We start from the raw sequence: 7,685 nt of genomic DNA, 5'->3' as shown, positions 1-7,685 counted from the left end.
TACCCTCTTCTCCCCCCTCTACTCTACCCTCTTCTCCCCCCCACTTCATTTATTCCTCCTACTCTACTCTCCACTTTATCTCTTCACAACACACTATTTTTTTTCAAAATCTCTACAAGGATTTTGCTAGACTGTATTTCTTATTATGTAATTTTGGTGACATTCTGGAGGGTATAAATCTCTATCTAGAAATGTTTTTTTTTGTGTGTGTGTGTGAATACAGTCTTGCAGATTGTGTGTGTGTGTGTGTGTGTTGAATAGCTTCATGTCAACTTGATACAAGCTAAAGTCATTTATTAGAAAAGAGCCTCAATTAAGTAAATGCTTTCACTGGGTGGTGGTGGCATACACATTTAATCCCAGCACTCAAGAGGCAGAGGCAGGCAGATCTCTGTGAATTAGAGACCAGCCTAGTTTACAGATCTAGTTCCAGGACAGCCAAGGTTATACAGAAAAGCTTGTCTCGGGGGAGGGGGAAAGAAAGGAAAGGAAGGAAGGAAGGAAGAAAGAAAGAAAGAAGACAAACAAACAAACAACAACAACAAAAACAAAGAAAGAAAAGAAAATGCCTCTATAAGTTGTCTAAACTTGCATGGTATTTTCTTAATTAGTGATTGATGGAGGAGGACCCAGCTCATTTTGAGTGATGCCATCTCTGTGTTGGTAATCCAGGGTTCTATAAGAAAGTAGGTTGAACAAGTCATGAAGAGCAAGCCAGTGAGCAACACTCCGTAATGGCCTCTGCATCAGTTCCAGGCTCTAAAATTCTGCCCTGTTTGAGTTCGTGTCCTGACTTCCATGATGAACAGTGATATGGAAGTATAAGACAAATAAACCCTTTCCTCCTCAGGTTATTCTTGGTCATGGTGTTTCTTCACATCTATAGTAATCTTGACTAAGACAGTTTGTATGTATGTGTATGTATGTATGTATGTATGTATGTATGTATATTTATTCAACCTTCAGACTCATGCTAGACAATTGCGGTGCCACTGAGTCACACCCCTAGCCCCTGCCACAACCCCTTTTTAAAAAGGTCTCTCTAAAAGCTATTTTTGGTTCTGAACTTACTCTGTAGCCCAGGCAGGCTTTGAACTTTCAATCCTCTTGTAGCTCCTACTCCACCAAATAGCTGGGAAATAGGCCTCCATTATGCCTGCTAATGTGTAAGTGATATGGAACAGTTTGTCTCTTCAGAGGCAGTTTTTAAGCTAGCCACCCACCTTCAGTTGGCCCAAGACCCTGGAGCTCTGGAGGCAGCCCAAATACTCTCAAAAGAGTGCATCCAGGAAGAACAAGCTTGACCACTATGCTATCATCAAATTCCCCCTGACCACTGAACCAGCCATGAAGAAGATAGAGGGAAATAGCTTGCTTTTGTTTATTGTGGATGCCAAGGCCAGCAGGCATCAGATCAAACTGGCTGTGAAGAAACTCTATGACATTGATGTGGCCAAAGTCAATACTCTGATAAGGCCTGAAGGAGAGAAGAAGGCGTACATTCACTTGGCTCCTGATTATGATGCTCTGGATGTTGTCAACAAGATTACGATCATCTAGATTGAGTCCAGCTGGCTAATTCTAAACATATACTTTTTTCACCATTAAAAAAAAAATGTCAAGAGAACCAAGTGGGGAGAGTGAACAAATAAACAAACAAGCAAACAATAGGTGAAAGAAACTGTTCAAGACCTGAAAATGGAAATAGAAACAATAAACAAAACGTATACTGGGGGAATTCTGGAAATGGAAAATCCAGGGAAACAAATAGGAACTAAAGATGCAAACATCACCAACAGAATACAAAAGAAGAAAAAAATCTCAGGGTTGAAGATACAATAAAAGAAATAGATTCATCAGTCAAAGAAAATGTTAAATCTAAAACATTCCTAACACAAAACTTCCAGAAAATTTGGGACACTATGAGAAGACCAAACCTAAGAACAATAGGAATAGAAGGAGAAGAATCCCAGTTCAAAAACTCAGAAAATATATTTTACAAAATCATAGAAGAAAATTTTCCTAACCTGAAGAAGGACATGCCTATAAAGGTACAAGAAGTTTACAGAACATCAAATAGAGTACACCAGAAAAGAAAGTCCCCATGCCACAAAATTATCAAAACATCAAACAAAGAAAGAATATTAGAAGCTGCAAGGGGGGGGCTGGAGGGATGGCTCAGTGGTTAAGAGATCTTCTGAAGGACCTGAGTTCAAATCCCAGCAACCACATGGTGGCTCAAAACCATCCATAATGAGATCTGACACCCTCTCCTGGAGTGTCTTAAGAGAGCTCTGGTGTACTTGCATATAATAAATAAATAAATAAATAAATAAATAAATAAATTAATTAATTAATAAATCTTCTTTAAAAAAAGCTGCAAGGGGAAAAGGACAAGTAACATATAAAAGCAGACCTATTAGAGTTACACCTGACTTCTCAATGGAGATAGATGTGCTGCAGACTCTAAGACCATAGATTCCAGCACATGCTACTATACCCAGCGAAACTATTTCAATCCTCAGAAATGGTGAAAACAAGATAGTTCATGACAAAGTCAAATTTAAACATCCATCCATAAATCCAGCTCTACAGAAAGTACTAGAAGGAAAACTCCAACCCAAGGAAGTTAGCTACACCTGTGAAAATGCAGGCAATAAATAAGCTCACATCAGCAAAACTCAAAGACACACACACACACACACACACACACACACACACACACACACACCACCAGCAGCAGCAACAGCAACAGCAGCAGCAGCAGCAGCAGTAGCAACAACAACAACAACTACTACTACTACAAAATAACATTAGGAATTAATGATCATTGGCTATTAATAGCTCTCAATATGAGTGGAGTCAGTTCACTAATAAAAAGACTGATAAAAAGACTAACAGAATGGATATAAAAACAGGACCCATCCTTCTGCTGCATACAAGATAAACACACCTCAAAACCAATGATAGCTATTACCTCAGAGTAAAGAGTTGGAAAAAGATTTCCAAGGAAATGGACCCAAGAAGCAAGCTGGTGTAACTATTCTAATATTTAAAAAAATAGACTTCAAAACAAAATGAATCAAAAGAGATGGAGAAGACACTTCATACTCAAAGGAAAAATCTAGCAAGATGACATTTGAATTTTTAACATCTATGCCCCAAATGCAAGAGCACTCACATTTGTAAGGGAAACATTACTAAAACCTAAATCACATATTGAACCTCATACATTAATAGTGTGAGACTTCAATACCACACTTTCACCAAAGAACAAGATATCCAGGCAAAAACTAAACAGAGAAATTATGGAGCTAACAGATGTTATGACTCAAATGGACCTAACAGATATCTACAAAATATTTCACCCCAAACACAAAAGATTATATCTTCTTCGCACCTCAGTGAATATTCTCAAAAATTAACCACATACTTGATCACAAAGCAAGTCTCAACAGGTGCAAGTAAATTGAAGGAAAAAAATGCAAACAAACAAAAAACCTGTATCCTGTCAGATCACCATGGATTAATACTGGACTTCAACAACAAAAAGCCTTCAAACTTAAGGAAACTGAACAACTCTCTACTGAACAACCACTGAATCAAGGAAGAAATAAAGAAATTAAAGACTTCCTATTCAATGAAAATGAAGGGACAACATGTTCAAACTTATGGGACACAATGAAAGCAGTGCTAAGAGGAAAGTTCATAGCACTAAGTGCCTTCATAAAGAAATTACTGATACCTCATACTAGCACCTGAAAATGCTATGACAAAAAGGAGCAAACACACTCAAGAGGAGGAGATGGCAGAAAATAATTAAACTTTGGACAAACCCTTATCCAAACTATATAAAAGGCCGAGAGAGAATATTCAAATTAACAAAATCAGAAATGAAAAGGGGGCCATAACAACTGACATTGAAGAAATGTTTTAAAAAATTAGGCCACTCTTAAAAAGCCTGCACTCCACAAAATTGGAAAATCTAAACAAAATGAATGATTTTCTTGATAGATACAACTTACCAAAGTTAAATCAAGATCAAATAAACCATACATAATCCTATAACCCCTAAGGAAATAGAAGCAGTCATTAAAAGTATCCAAACAAGAAAAGGCCCAGAGTCAGATGGTTTTAGTGAGGAATTTTACCAGACCAATGGCAACACTCCTCAAATTATTCCACAAAATGGAAACAGAAGGAGCATTGCCAAATTCATTTATGAGGCCACAGTCATCATGATACATGGACCGCACAAATATTAACAAAGAGAGTTATAGACCAATTTCCTTCATGCGGATTGACACAAAAATACTCAATAAAATACAAACTGAATCTAGGAATACACCAAAAGATCATCTGCCATAATTTAGGGATGGTTTGACATACAAAATTCATCAATGTAATCCACCATATAAACAAACTGAAAGGAGAAAATACTGTGAGAAGAGTCTGGAATTGGGGATATTTCAGGGTTCAGGTGGAAACCTAGTCAGTGGAAAAACTCTATGGAATCTATGAGAGTAACCCTAGCAAAGACTCCTATCAATGGGGGACTTAGGGCCTGAACTGTCCATCTTCTGTAACCAAGCAAGGCCTCACTTGGCAGTTGGGACACCAACACAGTCCCCAAACCTTTGATCTACAGATTGTCCTTGCCTGCAAAGTATGCTGGGACAGGAGCCTAGCAGAACTATATTATTAAAGAGACCAGAGAGACTTTATCCACCAATGGATGGGAGCAGATGCAGAATACCACAGCCAGACATTAGGTGGAAACCTGCAGAGGAGGGGGAGGAAGGATTGGAAGAACCAGAAGAGTTGAGGAACAAACCAGGAGAACATGTCCCTCAGAATCAACTAACCAGGACTCATGGGAACTCACGGAGATCGGGGAGCCTGTAGGGGTCTAACCTATGTCCTCTGCATATAAATTATGGCTGAGTAGCTTGGTGTTCTTGTGGGAATCCTAACAGTGGGAGGGAGCAGGGCTGTCCCTGACTCTTTTGCCCACTTGTGAGACCCTTTTTCCCTTACTGGGTTGCCGTGTTCAGCCTTTAAGTGATGGTATGTGCTTAGTCTTATGGTAGCTTGTTATACTTTGTTTGGTTGATATCCCTAGGAGGCCTGCTCTTCTTGGAGGAGAGGAGGAAGGGGTGGATTTGGAGGAGAGGGGAGGTCTGCTGGGCGGGGTGGTAGGTGGTGGTGATGGGGGAGTGAGGCTTGGGGGGAATGAAGGGGAAAATGGGGTCAGGATATAATAAATGAGAGAAGAAAAATTAATAAAAAATGTGAGATAAAAATAGGACTTTATTTTTTCTACTTATTTACAGAATATATACTAGAAAAATCTTAATTTACTGTACATTATAACCAAATTCAAGATTTTAGAACCATCTATTAAAATTATTTTCCCCAAATATCATAACTAATTATAGAAAAGTATGATACTATAGGACATGAGGGATCATGCTACCAGACAGGCATAAGAACTGGTAAGGCTGAATGATCTGAAATCCCTGGAATCTCAGAGATTTGAAGCAGGAATGGAACCATTACCTATCTGTCTCTTTACATGCTCTAGAACAGATAGACACCCCAGTGAGAGGACCATGGACACTCAGTCACATAGCATGTCACCTGGAGTTCTTCTCCATGGTAATGAGGTATCTAGATAGCCTTGAACCCTTAGCCAATGAGCTTTTCTTCCTGGGTAGTTCTTCCCCCAAAAGGTATGTAATCCCTGGTACACCCCGTATAAAGTGTATGCATTCATGTACACTATCAAATACAACAGTTCTCTGTGATGATCCTTGCTGGAAATGCAGCAAATCAGGATTCACTGGGCTGATGGGTAGTGGGCAATGTGGCAGTCAGTAAGCTGCTAAGGTACATTGTTGGCATGCTCTTTTAGGTTATTTTATTAAGTTCTACATCTACTACACTTCCCAACTCTTATTCCACCCCAAATCCTTTTAACCCCACAACACTAGGTAGGAAAGAAAGGTTAGAGGGGAAGCGGGGTGCAGATCTCTTTAGGCTACTTCCTGCTGACTGGGGGCATTGGGTTCCTTGGGGAAAGTCCAATCTTCCTTGTCAGAATATCTCCAAGCAGCAATCCAGCAAAACAGCAGAACAACAATCCAACAATAGCAAAGGCAGCAGAGGAACCAGCAGCAGCAGGGGCAGCAGCAGAAGGAGCAGCCACCACAGGCCCTAACTGGGGCGGCGTCTTACATTTGTACCTTCTCAAGAGTCCCCATGCTCTGCTAGTTATCAGCTTTGGACAAACTGAAGCAGCTCCATATCCCATACCTGACATTAAAACAAAAACATATTCACATAATGGAACTGGGTCTTTAAAGAAACCCAAATTCTCACTACAGTACATTGTAGAAATGAAGCAAGGTCTTGATAAATTCAAGATGTGGCATTTAAACTAGAGAAAAGGGAGAATCTCCAAATAGTCTGACTGTAGGATTTTTTTTTTTTTTTGATTCCTCTGTAGGGCCCTGTTTGTTTTGGAGGCTGTGTTGGCAATGCTGGCTGGGATTATGTTCTAGGAGTAACAGTAAAGTTTAACAGGGTTGGTGTAAGTATTAAATTAGGGAGTGTGTGGAAAGTGCTTCCGTCAGCTATTGCGATAATTATTACACCAGGCTCTGATTTATTGGGATAGATTATTCCGTGCTTCTTCAAAGTCCGTAGGCTAAGAAGCAAAGTAATTCAAGCCATGGCAAGTTGGAAAGAAAGAGCCAGGCACGGTGTCATGTGTGCCTGCCCTTTAAAAATTGAATTTCACATATGTATTATTGATTGAATTTATTTTCATCATTATGCATTATTGTTACTGGTCTAAATCATAAATATCTAATAAATATAGTTTCAGTTTTGACAAAATAACGTCAGGTATAAAAGCGCTGTCAAAGCTCTAAAAACGTGATCAGTCAACATTACCTTCCCTTTCCTGCTTTAGTTTGGGATACGAGCAGGTCAGCTTAGGGAGGGAAGAACCCACCTTGGAATTTATGTGTACAGGTGACACATGTTTTCTCATATAATAGCTTTTCTTTATACATTGACTTGAACCCTCTAATAAGTAAATATTTTTTTAAGATAGGGTGAAAGCAAGAGCTTGATCTGGGTATAATATGGTAATGTCTTTATATTCTACATGATAATTGATGTAGCTTTAGTTACAAATGAAATCTTACACATTTCCACATTTCACTCACGTACTTTTTTATGTGCACATGTGTAGACAGTGTGCTTGTGGCAGTCAGAGAACAACTAGGGAGAGTTGGTTTTTCCTTTCTGCCATGTGAGACCTGGGCATCAAACTCCCATTGTTGGCTTGGCAGCCAGAGCCTTTACTTGCAGCCGACCCATCTCTTTGGTTCACAAATGGGAATCTTTAAACTTGTATTTCCTGTAGAAATGGTGATGGCATGGTGGAACTGCACTTCATTTCTCTATGTGAGAATGTCTGTGTAGTCAGGCCCTTATGCACCACTTTGGAATTCTGACAAGCAGGGCTTCAAGGTAATCTCACTGACTTTAGGGGAAAAAATCACCCAGAAATGGACCAGTATATTGATAGGCAAATCTCTGATAACATGTTAGGGATGTAGATTTTTATGTAGAAGTAGTTTAATGGAAAATACAACACACAATAGGGAAACAGA

Source organism: Mastomys coucha, unplaced genomic scaffold, assembly GCF_008632895.1.
Source record: "Mastomys coucha isolate ucsf_1 unplaced genomic scaffold, UCSF_Mcou_1 pScaffold15, whole genome shotgun sequence".
In the NCBI taxonomy this organism is placed as follows: Eukaryota; Metazoa; Chordata; class Mammalia; order Rodentia; family Muridae; genus Mastomys; species Mastomys coucha.
This window is presented reverse-complemented; position numbering follows the sequence as displayed.